We start from the raw sequence: 17,751 nt of genomic DNA, 5'->3' as shown, positions 1-17,751 counted from the left end.
GTGACACTGACGTAAACTCCCGGGAGTTAATCGACCTACTGGGGGGGATTGATATGACGCAACAGGTTTTTGACCCTACACACAAAGCAGGACATACCCTAGACGGGATTTTTACAAATCATCCCAACCTAAAAATCATATCGGTTCTTCCAGTATCATGGTCGGATCACTATGCAATTTTATTCACCATATCCCTCATCACCCCTATGAAACCTCCTAACACAAAAAATGCCCCGAGACAGGTCAGAAAATGGAAGAACATTAAAGGGGACAAGCTGGAAAATATGCTAGCAAACTCCCGGACCCCGCCCCCTGACGATGTAGAGGAAGCGGCCAGAGGCTATACAGCCTGGCTGTATCATGCCTGCTCGCTCTTGGCACCCCCTAAAACTACCTATTCCACCCGGGCCTCTCCAGCAGCTCCCTGGTTTACTGAACAAATCAGGGAACACAAAATACGGTGTAAAAAATTGGAGAGAATCTGGCGAACAAACTACAGCGAGGCAGACAAACCAACTCTTAACTTGGAACAAAGATGCTACAGAGAAAGTATTCTGCAAGCAAAAAAGGCTTTCCTAACGAAACAGATAAAGGAAGCCAGCAACACCCCCAAAAAAGTATTTCAAACGGTTTCACTTCTAGCCAATCCTAAAGCCACAGAAATCCCCCCCAGTCTCCCGCTCTGTGAAAACCTAGCTAGCTTCTTTCGAGAAAAGGTAGAAAACATCTTCTTCTCACTAGACAGTCGAGTCATGACATCCCCCTCGAGGGAGGGTCAGAAGACCTTAGGCCCTTCAGCCAGACTCCAACAATTCCAGCCCATCACGGAAAAGGAAGTGGCCACGCGCCTTTTAAAAATAAAATCAGGTTCGCCGCATGACCCTTGTCCCGCTGGCATAGCCAAACTAGCCCCAGATGCCATTGCAAGGGGACTTACCCCACTTTTTAATCAGATGCTGGAGAAAGGAGAATATCCCTCCATATGGAAGCGAGCATCCATCCTGCCATTACTAAAAAAACCCAACCAAGATATCACTAACTTGAACAATTATCGGCCGATAGCACGACTTCCTCTCCCCGCAAAAATCATCGAAGGCAGCCTTAACTCACAACTTAGCGCCTTTTTAAACACAGGGGACCACCTGGACCCTTCACAACACGGTTTTCGGGCAGAGCACAGCACGGAATCTGCCCTGATTAAATCAGTGGAGGATATCAGGCAGGTGATGGACGCAGGAGGCAGAGCGGCCCTGATCCTGCTGGATCTTTCCGCGGCCTTCGATACGGTCCACCACAAAAGGTTGGTGGACCGGTTGAGGGCCTGTGGAATCCAGGGAAAGGCACTCAACATCCTACAGGCCTTTCTAGAAGGCAGAACCCAGGTGGTGGCCCTAGGAGATTACGAATCCCACACGTTTGTGCTGCCTTGTGGAGTCCCTCAGGGGTCTTCGCTTAGCCCTACCCTTTTTAATGTCTATGTCGCATCCCTGGCCCCGGTGATACGTTCATTTGACTTTCACCTCACAGCATATGCGGACGACACTCAGATTGTGGTGTCTCTCTTACCAGGAAATGTTGAAGATACAGCAGACAGATTTAAAAGCTGCATGCGTGAGGTGGAATGCTGGATGGCACAAAACTGCCTTAAACTTAATTCCTCAAACAGAAGTACTGCTCTTCGGAGCCACGGATAACTTCTGGTCCCCGAGCTGGTGGCCAGATGAAATGGGCCCTCTCCCCACCCCGGTGGACAAAGTAAAAAACCTGGGCATTTTGGTGGACAATTCCTTGTCCTTTAAACCCCAGGTTAACGCACTTTCCTCCTCTTTGCATTATGTGCTTAAAACTATCAGAAAAATTCTTCCTTATGTGGAGAGGGACCATAGGAAAACCATTGTTACAGGTCTAGCTCTCTCCCGCTTAGACTACTGTAACAGCCTGATGCTAAATGCCCAGCAGAGCGTCCTTAATAAATTACAACTACTACAGAACGCAGCTGCCCGCCTGATCACTGACACCCCCAAATTCGCATCTATCAGTCAAGACTTGGTGACTCTACACTGGCTACCCATCCGTAAGCGAATTGTTTTTAAGGCACTATGCATAGTTTTTAAAGCCCTACATGAAATGGGCCCCAGATATATGAAACTGCTCTTTCGATGGTATATACCGGCAAGAACACTGAGATCAGGGGAACAGGCCCTGGTCACGGTCCCCAGAATTAAAAGAGCTCGCTGGGGAGGCAGAAGCTTCTCCCTTGGGGCTGCCGAGGCCTGGAATAAACTTCCGCTTAGGCTTAGACAATCCCAGGACCTGATGCTGTTCAGGAGAGTGCTCAAAACCTGGCTTTTCACCCACTAAGCGCACCCACTCATCTTAGCACCAGCAGCCAGCGCCAGGACACCTCCGGGTAACAGAGCGCTCTACAAATGCGAAAATAAATAAATAAATAAACACAAAAACTCCTAAGGCTCCAGATCCGAAAACTAAACCACATTCGGAACCGAGAAAATCGGCGCCGAAAGCTACCAACGAAGAGGAAGAACTTTTTCTGCCCGATCCCATCGATCCGAAGCAAAAAACTCTGTGTGGACCCTTAAACAGGCCATGTTGTCAGCGTTCCACACAAAAAGAGGAATTTGGACACCCCACACATCCTTGAGGTGCCTGTGAAGAAAAGAGACTGTGCAACCTCACCTTTAAGACCCTCTTCTTTTGTTCTTCCTCCAAAACCTATCGCTCCTCCAAAGTCTCCCATACTTCAACCATATTCACCAGCACCACAGGATGATGATGACATAGGGGTTGGAGGAAGAAATAATGACCCTTTCACTGATCCTGATGACGACACTCGCATACCACCAGACCCATGGGACAACTACAATGTCCCTGTAGATCCTCTGGATCTTCCTGATCCAGATGCATATCCCACTAGGCTGGCTTCCCCTGATGACAACACTGGGTTTAGTCAGCTTATTGATAGGCCTGCCCAATATCATGGCGTCCAAATGCATTCAGACCCCACAGAGGAAGACTTCCTAGTGGACACTTTTGCACAGACACAAAGGACAGTACAAACACTGCCCATGCTTAAAGGTGTCATCAAACATGCTCCTAATGTATTCAAAGACCCAGTCAGGACCAGAATTATCAATCCTCGCATTGATAATAAATATAAACCCGCCCCTAATGATCCCACCTACATTAGAGGACAACTCCCATTAGATTCCTTGGTAGTGTCCAATGCCAGAAAGCGTGCTAACTCTCAAACCTCTGGTGATGCTCCACCTCCAGACCGAGTCAAAGTTACTAGATGCTTCAGGCAAACAAGTTGCCTCCCAGGCAGCTAATCACTGGAGGATCGCTAATGCATTAGTGGGCCAGATACGATAGGGCTCACTACGACTAACTTGAGACCCTCATGCAGCACTTGCCTGACCAATACAAAGCCAAAGCAAATGATCTAATTCAGGAAGGCAAGTTGATCACCAATGCCTCCATTAAATGCGCCCTTGATGCAGTAGATACTGCATCCAGATCAATCAACACTGGTGTCCTACTATGTAGGCATGCCTGGTTGCGCCTTTCTGGTTTCAAGCAGGAAGTGAAAAATACTATCCTGAATCAACCTTTAAATTAGGAACAAAATGAAAAAGGACACTGGCTGCAAAATCCGTGGGCGCATTACAGTCTCCATCTACACAAGGCTCCTTTCGCTGCTCCTTTTATAGAGGCGCATCCAAAAACATCAGTACAGACACAGCTTCTTCCTCTTATAACAAGCATTGGCATAGCCAATAGGTCTCGCCTTTGGGACCTTATGCATTTTTAGCCATGCAACAGTTGATGTTATTGCACCAAGGATATTGTGCTGCATTACTAAATACTTATAAGGTCCCAAAAGCAAGACCTATTGGCTATGCCAATGCTTGTTCTATTAACTGTGCAAGTGCACCCATTTGCTACTTTGTGTATTTAAGTAGGTTGTTATTTCTCAACAAACCACAATAATGCAGGATATTTATTTTACATTTAGAACTTTAGCATGGTGCGGCATCTTGACTGCTACAAAGCCTAGATCATGATGGTATATGTGAGGGGGGACCGGGTTTGTACATTATTTTAGAGAAGATGCGTAATTTGAGGAGTTAACTTTTAATTACTGATCAGAAAAATAAATGGACATATTGTGCCATGATTAACAATTCGCACGGTGACAGTCATGCTTTAAATAAAACTATTCACATGGGATGGGCCTTTGAAAACCCATTCATACTTGTTTAAAGCACTTTTGCACGTGTTACTAATGCTTTGTTGGAAGGCAGGTGACTGGAAGTCGAAAAGTCATAGCAGCTACATCTCTAGGGCGAATTAACATATAAAAGCCTACACAAACATGCAGTGTCTAACACAAATGAAGTATGTGAGAAGTTGGCCTGATATATGATGCTCACTAGTTCTAGTGATCACCTTGTATCTGTCATAACAACCCTTATGGTGATTGGTTGTAAGTCAACCTTATAGACCAGCTATCCTAATGGTAGCATGGACAAAGCAGTCTTAGGCTAAACTCTTTTGGCATGTGAAGCCAGCTGTTTTACCACAATATAACCCCTTGAATACCAGATGAAAGGACACCACACAGGTTGTTATAAAAATAAACAGTATATTTATTAATAACAAACACCTCTGAACTCTTTATGAGGTCAGAGGGCTAAGCACATGACAATCTCTTCTGAAAAATACGATCAGTTGCACGAAATCACAATGGTGCCCTAGGGGCATGACAAACCATATACTAAGTAAGTGGAATGTGAAAGTCAATAGAAGGAATGGAGCTGTCCAGAGGCTGTAGGATCGTTGGGACCACTCTACACTAACACTAGGTAAGTAATAGGAGGCCCACGGAACGCGTGTGCAGAGTGTGAACTCACATGCGAGATGTGTAACAACGTCTATGGACAGTACAGTTCAAGTTAAAGGTGAGTACGGACAATCCTGACTAGGTAGGACTAAAACGGCTGTGGAACTGGACACTTGGACAGTTAAACTACCCTTGAGCACCGAAATGCTCTCGTTACCTCACCCACGGGCTGCGGGTGCATAGGTGCGAAGTCGTGTCGGGTTCTCGCGTTGAAGTCTATGGAGCCTGAAAGAAAAGATGCTGCAGGCGACCAGGAGGAAGATGTCCGATGCAATCCAAGGGTGGATTGGTGAAGAAGGAGACCTGAAAGCAGAGGGGACAATGTTCACAGTCACTAGCCAGTGACTGGAGTGGAACCAGGAAGGAACCAGATGTCGACGTCGCGATCAGGTGAAGAGTGGACGCTTTACTCTGCAACCACGTGGACCAGGAGGTGTCTTCGACGACCAGGCTGGAGGCACGAGCTGTCCCACGCAGGCTCTCGCTGTCGGCGGTGTTGGATTCGGAATCGGCATCAACAGGCCTTGGCAAAGGCAACCCACGCGGTGAGTGAAGTCAGCGTCTGGTGCGGACTAGGAGAGTCCGGGATGCCCCTCTTTTGGAAGGGAGCAAGGGCCAGTCTGGAGCAACCAGACCAGCAGTGAAAATTCAAAGGTTCGTCGTCTAGGAGGCCACTAGCCAGCCGGCAAGTGACCAGACAAAGCATCGAGCAGGAACCAAGCAGAAAGGCCCCACGCAGATCTCGTGGATGCTGGAGGGCTGATCTTCGGTGCAGGGGCTGCTCGGGGCTGGGCCTTCTCAGTCCCCAAAGCACTTGGTCGAGTTTACCTCGAGAGTCGTGCTGGAAGCGAAGTGTAGTTTCTTCCAAGATGGCCGGTCCCACGTGTCTTGTCGCACCCACGGGTCTCAGCTTTGCTGCAGATGTGAGTGGAGGTCGGAGAGGTCTGGGAATCCGGGTCTCGTCGGGCTCTGAAGTCTGGATCCTCGAGGGAAGACGACAAAGTGAAGACGCTTGATGGTGCCTGCTTGTGCAGGGTGGACACTCCTTGCCCACAAGGGAGATTCTTCAGTCTTCTGTGGAGCAGAACGTCGAAGGCCAGAGTTTCTTCTTGTTGAATAGTTCAGGATAATCTAACTTGGAATGGGACCAGCTCCTACCTTTATCCTGCTAAAGGGGGCTGCACTACTGACTAGGTCCCTCCCCTGGGTGGGACCAGGAAAGGGGGGTGGCTACACCCCCTATCCTTTGTCCGGTTTCCCGCTGGGGCAGGGATGCCCCAGCAACTGGTTTGAACCGGTGTATGCACAGGACACCTTGTGTGCCCCGGGCATGTCTCATTCCTTTCAGGCCTCCCTACCTCAATACACAAAATCCTGTCTGGGGTGGAGGAAACCCTTTGTCGAAGCCACCCTCGTTGGAAGGACTCCCAGCAGCAGGAGGTCAGACTTGTGTCTGTGGTGGCAGCATCCATTTTGTGATGCCGAGGCTCGAGTTAACTTTAACCGGGGTTCTCAGTTACATACATGTCGTGTCCCTCTAGAAGGGTGGAATGCTACCCCCCGGCGAGGGGGTAGTATTCCAAATCGTATGACACCTTACTCGACATGTTTTGATAATGTTATACCAGAGTTAGCATTTAACCGCGAGGATTATAATGCACTTAAGAGTATATGGTATAGCGTTATCATGGAACAGCTATTAGGACTTGGTTCCGCAAGCTGCAAACGGGCTCAGCTCATGCCAGAGCACCATCTCCCATAATTCCAAGCACTCTGCCTTCAGGATTGATAAGGCCTGCCATAGGAGTGACTGATAGGAATATATGTGTCCATTTTAGGTTTAGATATAGGTTACTATTTTTAAAGCAAACGGTGATTACACCACCTTGCCCCAGCTGTCGTGCAGCCAGTTGTGTCTATTTTAGATGGCCAGCCAGGGGTGGCATAATACATGCTTCAGGCCCTGGGTACACCTATGCCCTGGATACCTAAGGTATACTGTACAGGGACTGGTAAGGTGGCCCAGTACCAATTGGTAAATGCACCTAAGGTACATGGTTGTCAATTTAGAGAGAGAACAGCTAGGCTGTAGGTCTGATTAGCAGGCTCACAGCCAGGGAAATTCGTAAACCAGTGAAGCAAAAAGCAAAAATCTGGGTTGACCATAGGATTGCAGACCCCACTCTCCTACAAAGTATATACGTCACAGTCTCTGAGGGGCTTGAAGGTTGTTCTTGGGTCATACTTAGCACCATGAATAGGTGGAAAACTACGGCAATGCTGGTGGAGCACAGAAAAAGCAGTCTAAAGAACTGAGCTACATTTGTGTCAAGATCTAGTTAATGGCAAGAATAGTTAGCCTTGAGGGGCTATCGCTCATGTGCATGTTAAATAGCAAGGAGTCAGAGCACGAGGCCACCTTCAAGCATTTCCTGCTGTTGTGACTCATAATTTATGGGTAAGTGGTCAGAAAAGAGTACACATTGTCCATTGTATTCCCCTTTTGGATTCCATTCACCTTCGATCTATAATGGGGGGAAAAACCCTGTAGGTAACCAGTAAAGTCATTGTATACAGGGGGCATTGCTGGGGTGGATACAGCCAATGACATCACCCTGGGCCATGCTGGGCGGATTCTGACGCAAACCGAAATATGCAAAGGAGGGATCTGAAAGAAACACGTTAGTTACATTCCTTACCTTAGAATTACCCCCAGGCGTCGGACTGGATCTGTAAAATTTTGCGTTGCAGTACCCTTGCGCGTCGGTAGGCGTCGTCTGCGGCTCCACGTTCGGCGTCGTTGGCGCCGGGATTACGTCGTCCGAGTACTTAGACGCCGCCTTTGCGCGCTGACGGCAGTTCTTCTTTCTACGCCAGCAAGCGCAGGTCTGGAGAAAGCAGTACCTTAGTCATTTTTTTACTAAACTTTTTGATCTCTTCTCGAGTCGCTTCGACTCTACGGTGCCTGGTAGGGATACCAGGTTTCGAGCACTGTTCCAGCTGCGACCTACTGATGTCGGTCACCGAACCCCATCGCCGGTGTCTGTATTAAAGTAAAGTAAAAAGTAAAGTCCACATTTGTAAAGCGCACAATCACCCGTAAGGGTCTCTAGGCGCTGGGGGCCGTCGGGAAGATTAAGCGAGCTATTGCCCAGAGTCACATGGTGCTGGGCTGACCTGCCGCCGGAGCCGGGGATCGAACCGTGGTCCCCAGATTCCAGCGTCAGTCACCCTGGCCGCGGCGCCACACCTCTTATTGCCTTGGGGTCGACCATGAGGACGGTTCGTGCCCAGACTGCCGGGCTTTGACGTCAAAGGCTAGGCGGGAGCGGTCCCTTAAGCGCCTCGAGCTCCGGCAGTCGGCCCCGCGCCGTTCGAGGTCCCGGTCCAGGAGGGGGTCGAGGGACAGGTCGCGGGGCCACAGTCATCGAAGCTCGACGAGTCGACACCATTCGTCGGGCTTCAAGTACTCTGGTAAGAAGCACAAGAAGTCGAAGAGATGACATCGCTCTTCCGACTCCCCCGATGCGGCCGGGGGTTCGGGCGATACAGCCTCCGCGGCTCTGCAGGAGCCGCAGGCACTGCGGCCAGCTCCACACCCGCCGGTCGCTGGGCTGAACGCGACGCCAGAGGAATCGAGGCCTTCCTCATGGCCATGAGGTCCCCCTCTCCTCCGTCAGGTCCCACGGAAGCGCCTTCGGGCCCCGCGGCCCCGACTGGGAGTCCTAGCGGGCCGGGTGCTTCCACCCCGGCGCTGTTGGGCGCTTCGGTCCCGGCGCCGTTGGAGTCTTTGGTCCCGACGCCGCAGGTCCCTGCCAGATCCGGTTCCGGATCCGGCTCGCTGCTGGGTGACCTCACGACCCCGCCGTCGTCGACTCCGATGGTGTCGCCCCCGTCCCAAATCCCTCCCTCGGTCCGGATCTGGAGTCGGACCGGCGTCGGCCGACGCCGCATTCGACGCCGGCCGAAGTACCTTACTCCTTTGAACCAGCTCCATCCTTTGAACCGGACTATCAGGAGATGGAGGACGAGGGGGGTTGGGAGGGGTCTAAGGACCCTCTGACATGTGAGTGTCAGTCCTATCCGGACTAGGTGGAGGATCTAGGGGAGGCCAGTGGTCTCGTTACATCACTGGACAACTGGTTTTGTCTCTCCTCCTACCGTGGCTAAGGAGGAGGGGGCTGCTTATAGTGTATTGCTGACACGGGCAGCCAAGGCCCTGGTGCTTACCCTCCCCGTCGCTACCGTGAGGTCTAACATCCTCACTGAGGTCCTTAGACCGCAGACTGGCTCCCTGGAGCCATTGCTTCTGTTTAATGAGGGTCTCATGGACGTCCTGTCGGGCACCTGGTCCAGGCCCGCTACAGGTCCCCCTGTAGATAGGAACGTCTCAAGGCGCCACTGCCCGGCTCCGCCCACCCACCCCACCCCCCCCACCCCCGAGAGCCTGGTAATCCAGGCTTCTACCTCCCAATCCGCATTCCTGACTGCACCCCCAGATCGGGAATCCAAGAGGTATGAACAGTTTGGGAAGAAGCTGTTCTCGTCCCTTAGCTGCAGACTGTGGTCAGTCAACACTGCTTGCCTCTTGGGCCGTTATGCCCACTCTCTGTGGGATACGGTGACGGACGTGCTGCCAGAGTGCCCGGAGGGGTCCCGGGCGAAACTCGCTCAAGCCCTCGCAGAGGGAAGAGATGCGGCGCGTTATTCCATTCGATGTGGGCTGGATACCACGGACTCGCTGGGCAGGGCGATGTCGACGACAGTGGTGGTTCGCCGCCACGCCTGGCTGAGGTCCGCCAAATTCTCGGCCGATGTCCAGAACACCTTCATGGACATGCTGTTTGATGGCAGCCATCTCTTTGGTGGCAAGGCAGATCATGCCCTTGAACGTTTCAAGGCCTCCAGGGCTACGGCCAAGTCGTTGGGGCTCTCGGGCCAGTGTCAGCAGCAGACTGCCTTTCGCGCCTTTCGTGGCCAAGGAAGCGGCGCCCCCACACGTTCTGCCAGCCACGGGCTGCAGCCTAACATTCAGCGCGGTGGCGGACGTGGTAACCGCCATGGCGGTGCCCGGGCACAGCGGAGAGGCCAATCCACATCCCCCCCCCCCCCCCCGCAGAATCCGCCTCAAAGCCCTCCTAGTCTGAGCTTTCAGGCCAAGGGGGCCATCGAGCACGTTCCTGGGCCAGAAGTAGGGTGTGGTTGCTATTCCCACTACTTTCTGGTTCCCAAGAAGGGCAAAGGGGGCCTACGCCCTATCTTGGATCTCCGGAACGTCAACGGCTTCCTCCGAAAGGAGAAGTTCAAGATGCTGACGTTGGCTCAGGTCTTGGCTGCCCTAGACCCGGGAGACTGGATGGTAACGTTGGACTTGCAGGATGCTTCTTTCCACATCCCCGTCCTGCCGGCCCACCGGCGTTACCTGCGGTTCACGGTAGGCCACGAGCACTTTCAGTTTACCATGCTTCCGTTCGGCCTTACCAGTGCCCCACGGGTGTTCACGAAAGTGATGCCGGTGGTTGCAGCTCATCTGCGCAGGTTAGGGGTTTCAGTCTTCCCCTACCTGGACGACTGGTTGTAGAAGGTGGGCTCGCCCCAGACAGTAGTCAGCCACCTCCAGACTACGGCCGACTTCCTGCACCTGCTGGGGTTCTCCATCAATGTGCCGAAGTCGCACCTGTGTCCCTCTCAGAAGCTCCTCTTCATAGGAGGGGTTCTAGACTCGGCGCATTTTCGGGGTTATCCTCCCGAACAGCGGGTTCGGGATATTCAGGCTGTGATTCTGATCTTTCAGCCTTTATCCCAAGTCTCGGTCAGGTTGACGCTGCGGCTTCTGGGGCTGATGGCCTCCTGCAGCCTTCTAGCGCATCACGCCAGGTGGCGGATGCGGGCTCTGCAGTGGGACCTGAAGTTTCAGTGGGCCCAGCATCGGGGCAACTTGTCTGACCACGTCTTGATCTCGGAGGGCACTACACAACAGTTGCAGTGGTGGCTCACGGACCGCGATTGGGTCAGCGGAAGATCCCTCTCCCTACCCCAACCGGAGCAAGTAGTTGTGACGGACGTGTCCCTCCAGGGCTGGGGGGACACATGGGAGAGGCGGAGATCAGAGGCCTCTGGTCTCCGTCGGAGTCCCGGCTCCACATCAACCTTCTGGCGCTGCAGGCGATGCGGCTTGCACTGAAGGCATTCCTCCCCTCTGTCCGGGGGAGTGTAGTGCAGGTCTTCACGGACAACACCACCGCCATGTGGTACTGCAACAAACAGGGCAGGGTGGGATCGTGGACCCTTTGCCAGGAGGCTCTGCGCCTCTGGCAGTGGCTGGAACATCAGGGCCTGACCCTGGTGGTTCAACGCCAGGGTGGACGAACTCAGCCGTCGGTGCATGATGGATCACGATTGGCGTCTGAACTCTGACGTGGCGCAAGGCCTCTTTCGGCAATGGGGAGAGCCTTGGTTAGATCTATTCGCCACAGAAGAGAAAGCGCAATGTCATCAGTTCTGCGCGTTGGAATTTCCAAGGCGGCACTCGCTCAGACGCGACCGGGCCCAAGTTATTCTTGTGGCTCCGGACTAGGCACGAAGATACTGGTATCCCGAGCTACTCAGCATGTCAGTTGATCCCCCGATTTGTCTGCCTCTTCAGGAGGACCTTCTGTCGCAGCAGCAGATTGATCAGACTCCTGAGGCGGAAGCCGGGAGAGCGCATAGCATTGCTTTTTTAAAATTGTAAAACTGTCACGAATTTACTTATGCTAGCTTTTAAAACTCACCACAGCAACTCTGCAAACTGCTAAGAATCGAGCACTTCACTCAGTTCAGGTAGCGGACTCTAACGCTGCCGGCTGACCCCTAATTGATTCACTCCTCTGACGCTCGCAGCGTGAGGACTCAGGCCACGCCCACTTGTTTGGCCACACCCCCCCGGAGACGACTACATAACGCTGAGTAAAAGCGCCAGGTAGCCCATTGATCAGACTCCTGAGGCGGAAGCCGGGAGAGCGCATAGCGCATTGCATTGCTTTTTAAAATTGTAAAACTGTCACGAATTTACTTGTGCTAGCTTTTAAAACTCACCACAGCAACTCTGCAAACTGCTAAGAATCGAGCACTTCACTCAGTTCAGGTAGCGGACTCTAACGCTGCCGGCTGACCCCTAATTGATTCACTCCTCTGACGCTCGCAGCGCGAGGACTCAGGCCACGCCCACTTGTTTGGCCCGCCCCCCTGTCCCCTCCCTCAACAATCATTTTATAATGTGTCTATGGCGGAAGCGCAGCGGACGAGCGCAGCGGGAGCGCCTAAGGCAAGCCCGTCTGCGCCAGACCGAGCTCAGAGCCCACACCCCCGGCCGGGCCCAGCCTCCCTCTATTCAAATACTCAAGAGAATCTCTGCACCAACTCAGAGAACCTTTACACACTAGGTGCAACGGACTCATTACCCCGGAGGACAAGCATCCAAGATGCCCGAACTGCGCCTACAGGTTTACGCTTTCCCCCCATCCAGAACCCGCCTGCCTCGAGATGGCTCTGCTCAATTGTAGGTCCCTTCCTAAGCACCAGACAGAAATCAACCTACTGCTGACAGACTCCGCCATTGACGTCCTGTTTTTAACAGAAACTTGGCTGTCTACAAGTTCCGACCCGGACATTATCCAATCATTACCACCTCGGTACCTCATCAAAACCCTCAACAGACCTAAGGGAACGGGAGGGGGTTTAGCGATTATATATCGCGACAACCTATCATGTCAGTTCAAAGACAGCCCCATCCTAGATAGCGAAAATGTTCTTTTCTCCTTACATCTGCCTCCATCTACCACCCTATCTGGGGTCTTAATCTACCGCCCACCAGGACAGGTAGGGTGTTTCATAAACTCACTAATGGACGCCATCTCCTCTCTTGCCTGCCTGACTCCAAATTTCACAATCCTTGGAGACTTAAATCTCCACTTCGATGACCACGCTAACAAACTTGCCTCAGATTTAAAAACCGATCTAACATCCCTCAATCTACAACTGCGCAGCAATGAACCTACTCATATGAAAGGACATCTGCTAGATCCCATTTTTTCCAATCTCACCAAACTCTCCGTACAAACTCCTCTGCCCCTCCCCTGGTCAGACCACTTTTTGGTTCCTTTTAAACTTCAACTTCCAGAGAAGAAGTCGGAAACTCCCCGTCCCCAGGTCCAATCACGCCCATGGAAAAAATTGGACACCAACCTATGGGAACGTTCGCTGTCAACCACTTTACCGGTAGTAGACCCAGACCCCTCTAAAGCCGAAGTCCAATTGCATAAATGGACGATTCCCTTAATTCAGTCTTGCCACTCAAACCTCTTCCAACTAGCAGGAAATCCTCCAAACTGCCGTGGTTTACTCAGGAATTACGTGAACTAAGAAAGAAAGGCAAAAGGCTAGAGCGCCAATGGAGAAAAAACTGGATTACAGAAGACAAAAGTGAATACAGAGCCCATATTAGGCTCTATAAAAACGCTTTAAAAACAGCGCAGGCCTCCTACTTCGAGGATCAAATAGCCTCAGCGGCCAATTCCGCAAAAGAGACCTACCGCATAGTTAATCTCCTCACCAAAATGCAGGACCCACCGCCGACTCCAGACCTGGAGGGCGTAAAATGTAACCAGATGGCCGAATTTTTCTCGGCAAAAATTGAAAAAATCCTGACCTCCCTACCGGCCCCTTCCATCTCCCAAGGATGCTCTATCTCCTCTACTCTCCAAGACGCCCCAAGATTATCCACCTTCCCCCAAATCACCACTGAGATGTTTCTTAACATCCTACATACGATCAAAAGGGGTGCCCCGTCAGACCCAGCCCCGATCAGTAAACTCAAGCTGGTTGCTTCTACTGTAGCCCCCCCCTCTTACCAACTTGATCAATGCCTCTTTCAAAGCTGGCACAGTCCCGGCAAACTGGAAAAAAGCCACTGTCAGGGCTCTTATAAAAAAGCCGCATCTAAACCCTATGGACCCATCTAACTTTAGACCTATCTCACTGCTGCCGGCCATCAGCAAAATCGCCGAACGTGTAGCAAACCAACAACTCTCCGAGTTCCTAGAAACTAATCACCTCCTCCGCCAGTCTCAGACAGGTTTCAGACCGGGACAAGGGATCGACACCGCACTGTTAGCCGTGGTCGAAGAAACTAGGAGCATTATGGACGCAGGAGGATCAGTGGCAGTGATCCTCCTCGACCTAAGTGCCGCCTTCGACACGGTGGACCATGCAACCCTCATACACCGGCTTGGTCTGATAGGAGTGGCGGACTTCGCCTTAGCCTGGATTAAATCCTTCCTCGAAGATAGGTCCTTTCAAGTGGCAGATGGGTACTCCACCTCCAAGGCTCAGGCACTCAAGTGTGGGGTTCCCCAGGGATCTTCCCTGAGCCCCACACTTTTTAATGTGTACATGGCACCCCTCGAGGATGTTGTCAAACCTTTTGGCATCAAATCTATAATGTACGCCGACGACACACAGCTCATCGTTTCCCTTAACCAATCAGACAATTCCCTCTCTAATCTATCCAGTTGTCTTGAGAAGGTGCACCAGTGGATGTGCGACTCCCGGTTAAAACTAAACGGTGAGAAATCAGAAATACTCCTCTTGGGAAATCCAAACAAAATCCCCACATCCCTTCCCTGGCCGCCATGTATGGGAACTCCACCAACCCCCAAATCCGAGGTAAAGAGCCTGGGGATATGGCTGGACCAGGATCTCAGTTTTAAGACTCAAGCTAGAAAAACTGCGGGAACCTGCTTCGGCCTCTTAAAGATGGCACGAAAGATTCTCCATCTAATCCCCCACCAATCCAGGAAGCTCCTGATGCAGGGGCTGGTGAACTCCAGATTAGACTACGGAAATGTGTTGTATCTGGGGGCTCCAGCCTCTGTAGTCCACAGACTTCAATGTGCACAAAATGCGGCTGCAAGAATCCGAACAGGAACTAAAGCGAGGAGCTCGGCCAAACCAGCCCTCAGAAACCTGCACTGGTTGCCAGTAAAAGAACGGGTCAACTTCAAAACCCTGTGCATTGCCCACAGAATAATGCACGATGAAGGCCCCCCCCATTCTCAGACCACTTCTGACACAGCACCAGTCCAGTAGACAATTAAGATCTAACTCCCTATCCCTCGCAAACGTCCCTAGAATTAGGAAGGCCAGAACTGGCGGTCGCCTGTTCTCTTACAATGCCCCCAGATTGTGGAACTCCCTCCCACTCTCTCTGAGGCAAGAACACAACCACCTCAGGTTCAGGAAGCGACTAAAAACCTGGCTCTTCCCCTAAATTTCCCCTGATTACCTCTCCCCTGTTTCCCCACCTTGCTGGAGTTATGGTCACTAGCGCTGGGATGCCCTAGGGTAGCTACGCGCTCTATAAATCCCAAAATCAATCAATCAATCAATCAGCAGGGTACGGTCCTCCACTCGAACCTGTCCAGTCTCCACCTCCATGCGTGGAGATTGAGTGGCGACAGTTGAGGCCATTTGACTTGCCTCCTGAAGTCTGCGATGTGATTCTGGCAGCCAGGTTTCCCTCCACAAAATCTGTATATGCCTGCAGGTGGAACACATTTGTGGCCTGGTGCACAGCAAAGGCTGTGGATCCTCTCTCTGCCCCTCTTTCTGAGGTTCTCCTCTTTCTCCATTCTCTTGCCCAGCAGGGCTCTGCTCTGGGCACTATCAAGGGCTACCTCTCTGCCATTTCCACCTTTTTAAGGCTACCTGACCAGCCCTCTCTTTTCAAGTCCCCAGTTGTAAATAAATTCTTGAAGGGCATCACTCATATGTTTCCTCCTGTTCCTTTCGTGATGCCTCAGTGGGACTTGAACCTTGTTACTTATTTGATATGTGCTCCTTTCGAGCCACTTCACAACTGTCCTCTTCGTCTCCTTACTCTTAAGACTGCTCTCCTGGTTGCCCTCACCTCTGCCAGGAGAGTGAGTGAGCTCCAGACTCTTTCTTCAAAACCTCCTTTCCTTTCTGTCCATCCTGACAAGGTTGTGTTGCGTACACGTCCCTCTTTCCTGTCCAAGGTAGTCACAGCCTTCCACATTGGACAGTCCATCACCTTGCCCACCTTCTTTCCGCCTCCGCATCCCTCGAAAGAGGAAGAGAGGCTCCACCGTCTGGATCCAAAACGTGCGCTCTCCTTCTATCATGATCGCACACGTCAATTCCGGGTGGATGACCAACTCTTTGTTGGTTACGTGGGCGCTACGAAAGGTCGGGCGGTGCACAAACTGACCATCTCTCGGTGGGTCGTGTTGTGCATCAAGGCCTGCTACTTTTTGGCTAAAAAGGAGCCTCCTGTTGGGCTGAGGGCCCATTCTACTCGGGCCACGGCGGCTACTACTGTCCTGGGTCGGGGAGTCCCCTTGCAGGACATCTGTGAGGCAGCTACGTGGGCACATGTTCACATTACACTCTTACCTTGACAGCCAAGTCCGGAGAGATGGCTTCTTTGGCAGTTCCGTTCTCCAGGACTTTCTGGTGTGATCTTTGTTCGCAGACCCACCACCAGGGTTGGTATTGCTGGGGTATCTATTCTAAGGTAAGGAATCTAACTAACGTGTTTCTTTCAGATGAACAAGTTACTTACCTACGGTAGCGATATATCTGTGAGAAACATTAGTTAGATTCCTTACCGCCCCACCCATCCTCCCTGTTCTGCGAACCGATATCTAGGGTTAAGGGCATTCCTTTCAGGGCCCTAGTTTCCTGGCACCAGTGTTGGTTTCTATCATGGCTCTGCATTTCTGGCGCGGAAAAGCTGTGTATAAGAACTGACGTCAACGTGCGAGGGCGGCCTCTAAGTACTCTGGCGACGTCATCCCGGCACCAACGACAACGGACGCGGAGCCGCAGACGACGCCTACCGACGCGCAAGGGTACTGCTATGCAAAATCTTCCGGATCCAGTCTGACGCCTGGGGGTAATTCTAAGGTGAGGAATCTAACTAACTAATGTTTCTTACAGATATATCGTTACCGAAGGTAAGTAACTTGTATTTAACTGCAAAAATGACCAACCATTTTGTCATGCTGTAGTGCTACTGTAATTCACCTTACAAAATACAAGAGATGAAAGGTGTGGGTGCTGGGCCAAGTTCATTCAGGCATCAAGGAAGGGAAAAAGAAGAGTGCACATAAAGCGTGTGCTGATGTGGAGTGGGAGAAACCAGAATAAATGAGATATGGCGAAGCTCTGAAAGCAATCCCAATCATTCCTCAGACAGATGGATGATCTGAAAGCGTGCCCAAAGTCTTTTAGGCACGACAACGGCAGATTCATCTATTACTCTGCCGCCGCCTCAGATCTGGTCCACATGCACCCCGATTTAATTTTTATATCCCTCACTGGTAGTAAAGCCAGCTGCCTCATTCTCAGTGCCTCTCCAAGAAGGACACTACTCTTTAAGAGTCAGCCATAAAACTTGCATGAGCGATGCTGCCCGACCGCCGCTGGTTCAACATCTGGTCAAGAGCCTCTGTCGAAGACACGCATGCGTGCTCCGCCACTGGCTTCCAGAAAATTGGAAATCCAGAGCGTTCGAGGGGCTGTGAAACTTAAAATAACTTACTGGTAAACACCGCTGCTCCAAGACATGTCCACAGTCATTAACGTGAAGAGCCATCCATCTTTTTGGTGCCTTGCCACTTGCAGTGTTCCTACAAAAATCCCTCACGAGATGTCGGCGCCTCGTCCCTCTGTCACATGGCAGCTGCACCGGGCTTACACCACTGCACTCTCCCAGTTTGCAGATGTCCTTTATGAAGAGATCACACCAGCTGCATCCTTACCCA

General features: G+C 51.6%; 1 protein-coding gene across 13 annotated transcripts in view; it reads left to right on the top strand.

Annotated features, from left to right (window-relative positions):
* The window catches only part of PARP10 (poly(ADP-ribose) polymerase family member 10), an 803,115-nt gene that overhangs the window by 546,004 nt on the left and 239,360 nt on the right, over positions 1-17,751 (top strand). The gene's annotated exons all lie outside the window — the stretch shown is intronic.

Source organism: Lissotriton helveticus, chromosome 4_1 (assembly GCF_964261635.1).
Source record: "Lissotriton helveticus chromosome 4_1, aLisHel1.1, whole genome shotgun sequence".
In the NCBI taxonomy this organism is placed as follows: domain Eukaryota; kingdom Metazoa; phylum Chordata; class Amphibia; order Caudata; family Salamandridae; genus Lissotriton; species Lissotriton helveticus.
The sequence above is the reverse complement of the archived record's forward strand: the minus strand, read 5'-3'. Positions and strand labels throughout refer to the sequence as shown.